The following is a 4,357-nucleotide window of genomic DNA, read 5'->3' as shown; positions in this document are numbered from 1 at the left end:
CAAGAAGAAACAGTCATACTACATAGAGATATAACATGAAGTATTTACTAGTGTTATGTAAAGGGCCATGAGTAACAAATAATTTTGTGTGACCGAACTGAAGTATTTTTGGAACATTTAGAAACACATGTGTGTGTGTGTGTGTGTGTGTGTGTGTGTGTGTGTGTGTGTGTGTGTGTGTGTATGTGTGTGTGTATGTGTGTGTGTGTAGTGTGTCATCTTTTTACAGGAAAAATGAGCATGCTGGGCAGTGGATTTTGATAATTATGACTCAGAATTGCCATATTCCTAAAATTTCCTGTTGTTTTCCCCCTGTGATGATATCCTAGTTCGCTTGCTCCTAGATTTCTGTCACTATACAGTAGATTTATGCTCAATAACTCTTGTTTGTTTTTCATTTCTAATCGATATTAAAATTGTGCTTAGAATCTGTGGAGATGGCTAAGCAGCTAATACACTTGCCTCACAAACATTAGGACCAGAATTCAGACACCAATCACCTATGCACATGCTGGGTGGGTATAGGGGCCACCTGTAGTTTCAGACTTGGAAGGGAAACTCAGTGGATCTCAGGAGCAAGATATCTAGCAAGACAAGTCGAATCAGTGGGTTATATTTTTGATTGAGAGATCCTACCTCATTAATGAAGATGGAAGAGTGATGAAAGAGTCTGTCTATCTTGTCAACTGGGGCTTACAACATGCATATACGCTTGTCTGTCTACACATATGTGTACATGTATACACGTGTTCAAACATATCACACCTAAATATACATGAAAGAAAGAAACAAATTGTACTTGGAGCCTGTAGGTCTACTGTTGTGTGTCTATATTTGTATTTCATTTCTGTTATTACATTCACAAATCATTTCTCAAAGATGTCAGTGATCTTGGAAAAGTCTCACCCTTAATAAATTCATTCACTTTCTACTTTTATTTGCAGTAACTGTATCTCGTTTTATTCACTTATTTGTAGCATTTTTTCATTCTTCATAATCCCTAAAAATTTATATGAAATGGATGACTTTTCATTCTTACAAATGTGTAATTTCCTATAAACACCACCTCCTGGGCTTTGACTATGTGTATAATATTTAAATATTTTCATATTATTTTGAAGGAACATGCACGCCTGAGAGGCTCCAGTAGGAACGGCATGATTGAGCATGAACAAGAAAATTTAACCATGTCCTCCTCCTTCCACAGAACTGTCACTCCACAAATCCAGTCTGGTCTGGAGGTAAACCCTGCCCAAGCAGAAGATACCTCATGTGCATGGAATTGAAAGCCAAATGAGAAAATATTCTGATGCTGAGGTTGTCATTTGCTGAAAATCCTTCTTAAGAGGAATATCTCTGTCAGAAGAGAAAATGAGTTTAGCTCTGAGAAGTGAGCTTTCAGGAGACAAAACAAATGTAGAAAAGGAAAAGTAAAGAGAGAGAGCTCTCTGAAGAACAGAAACAAGAGATGAAAGAAGGTTTTGAGCTATTGATACAGACAAAAATGAAGCCATGAATGAAAGGTGGCAATGAGAGCCTTGGGTCTTACTGTTTAATAAATAGCTGATGTAAGATTCTTAAAGACTATGACAGAGAATCCACAAGCAAAAATCACATTTGAAGATTTATTTTTCATTTTATAGAACGTTTTTAATGCAAAAAACACAGCACATAAAATTTACCACATTAACCTTTTCCCCCTAATATTGGGGATTAAATTTAGGATCTTAAGCATGCTAGGAAAGTGCTGGGGTACATTCTTTTTTTTCCTTTCTTTTTTTTATTAAGAAATTTTCTATTCATTTTACATACCAAGCACAGATCCCCTCCACTACCTCCTCTCACCCCCAGCCTTCCCCCCATCCAAACCCCCATTTCCTCCTCCTCCTCCAAAGCAAGGTCACCTGTGGGGAGTCAGCAGAGCCTGATACACTCAACTGTGGCAGGTCCAAGGCCGCCTTTGAAGGTTTTAATGAACTTGTGACAGACTTGATATTGGAAGAGGATCTGCATGAAGAGCTAGTGGAAGAATTTAATCTACTGAATGATGATGATTCAGGGAAAATACGCTTAAAGGATTTCTGGTGTGCTTCCATAGAGTCTGGTAGAAATAGGGTGATGAGGAAATTGGGGCTGTGATAGAAGAACTTGATAAAGATGATGATGGAGAGGTCAATCAAGAGGAATTCATTGTTATCATGACTGGTGACACAGAAAGGACTACAAGAATCAACACCAAAACATTGCAGTTACCATATTATATTCTAGTTTTTGTGCCTGGAGTCCTGTTAAAAATAATCCAACTTATTTAGTTTTCAAAAAGAACTATACTGCAGCATCCTTTGAATATGTATATTTTACTACTGCTAAGTTTCATTTTATGAACAATGTTGCTAGTATTAATAGTTTTAACTTCATATTTATAGTATAGATTTATGTAATGTATTAAAAATTAAATTATGTATTGTACATTATTTGGAGGATTAAATTTAGCATTAGCTAGCTGTTTTTATTTTGGTGCATATGTTTTACAGACTTTCATAATAAAGTATTTATTTTATTAGTATCTTAATATTTTTTAAGTTTTCTAATTTTTTGATTCATGGTATCTGTTAACACTTGATTAGAAGAGTTTTTACTCACTTTATTCTTTCAATTGCATTTTAAACAAAACTCAGAAAAACAAGTGACAATATTATAGAACATTTTTTTATTGCCTAAGGATTCATCAAGTTTGGCATTTTGTATTTCAATACATAAGATTTGGTATTGGCCTAATTCCTTTCTTGAGAGTTTGGTACTTCATTTTGGAGGGGTAAGTGCTGTACATATAGATCTATCTTTCTTGTGTTTTATATTCTAGAAACCTGGTTTTGCAATAAGATTTGAGCTTGAATATTTACTAATTAAACTGTATGAATACAGTTTCAATTACATAACTTCTCAAAATGAAATAATTAAATTTTGGAGTTTGATGTGTTAACACAGCAAGGAAAAGAGAAAATAGTCAGCCATAAAAAAAAAAAAAACAAACATTTTAAGCATGTTTTATCCAGATAAAGTTATATTCTGTGATGTATTGAAACACAGTGGAGATAGACTATTTGGGAACTGATGGATCATTCTGTCTTACTAAAGTTGAGGCAAACTCTGATTATGGGAGTTATGTCACAGAAAAAATGGTTCCCTAACACATCTTCAGTGATCTGCTTCTGATGATATGCACTCTCCTAAGAAAAAAGTCGAGTTGTCAATTTCAGTGAACGCTATTTAAATTTTAAAAGGTCAATAAAATTTGAGACATTTGAAATACTTTGAGCCTGCTAGAGTAGTTCCTTACATCTTACGTACCAGAAATTGAGCAGGAAATTAGAAGGAAATTGCATAATAGTGGTGAAATTTTGTACAGTTATCTCAAAATCCAATTAATTGTTCATCTAATGCATAACAATTTTGAGTAAGAAATGTGTTCATGATGGTAACAATTTTCAGAGTAACAAACAGATGATGAAAATGAAAAATGATGGACCTTCTTGAGGAACTGCCACCTTGCCCATTGCCCCCTTGTGTTTACCTTTTCTTATTCTGAAATGACTTGGATGAATTGTTTTCACTGCCTTTAACTTTGACTCACCTATATTGTTTTGCTGGTCTACATGGGACCTGGGGAGTTTTGTCTTTTCTTCTCCATTGATCCTAACCTCAAATGCTCAGTGAGCTATTGTAGACTTGAAGACAACAGAGTTTCCCGAGCACCAGGAGATATTCATGTTCTGGCTCACATTTACCATCACCCTAAGAGCAAGGGACTGGAGCTTCTCTGGGTACTTCCTTTTTCTACTATCTTGAGATACCTGGAGAACTTTAGAGAGATTTTGAAACAATTGGGAATTCCCAGTCAACAACATTTGCCAGTGTATCTGGAAGTCTTTCTTTTCTCACAGACAATTCTCCCAGTCCTCAAGGGAGACAGACCTGTGCTGTATTACAGAACACTCATAGAAAGATTCTCCTCTACTGGTGACTGATGGTTCTCCAAACAGCAACTGTAGTTGGAAGATTTACTATGTCCTGGCTGGCAGGCAGTTCGGACAAATCTTTCCCACTTGAGAGCACCAAGTTAACACACAGAGGTTTGTAATATTTACAAACTGTATGGCCACTAACACAAGCCTACCACTGACTAGCCTTCCACTTAAACTCAGCCCATTTCTGTTCATCTATATGTTGCCACATGTTCTGTGGCCTTACCTGTGTGCCATTATATGCTGGTTCCTGGATGGAAGGCTGGTGTCTCCTCACTTAACCTTCCTCTTCCCAGAATTCTCCTTGTCTGCTTATCCCGTCTATACTTCCT

At 36.1% G+C, this 4,357-nt stretch overlaps 1 pseudogene; it reads left to right on the top strand.

Moving 5' to 3' along the window:
• Positions 1-1,371: 1,371 nt before the first annotated feature.
• Positions 1,372-2,312, top strand: LOC128099701 (centrin-3-like; annotated as a pseudogene).
• Positions 2,313-4,357: the final 2,045 nt, after the last annotated feature.

The sequence above is a fragment of the Peromyscus californicus genome, unplaced genomic scaffold (genome assembly GCF_007827085.1).
Source record: "Peromyscus californicus insignis strain IS unplaced genomic scaffold, ASM782708v3 Scaffold_6__1_contigs__length_162567912, whole genome shotgun sequence".
In the NCBI taxonomy this organism is placed as follows: domain Eukaryota; kingdom Metazoa; phylum Chordata; class Mammalia; order Rodentia; family Cricetidae; genus Peromyscus; species Peromyscus californicus.
The sequence above is the reverse complement of the archived record's forward strand: the minus strand, read 5'-3'. Positions and strand labels throughout refer to the sequence as shown.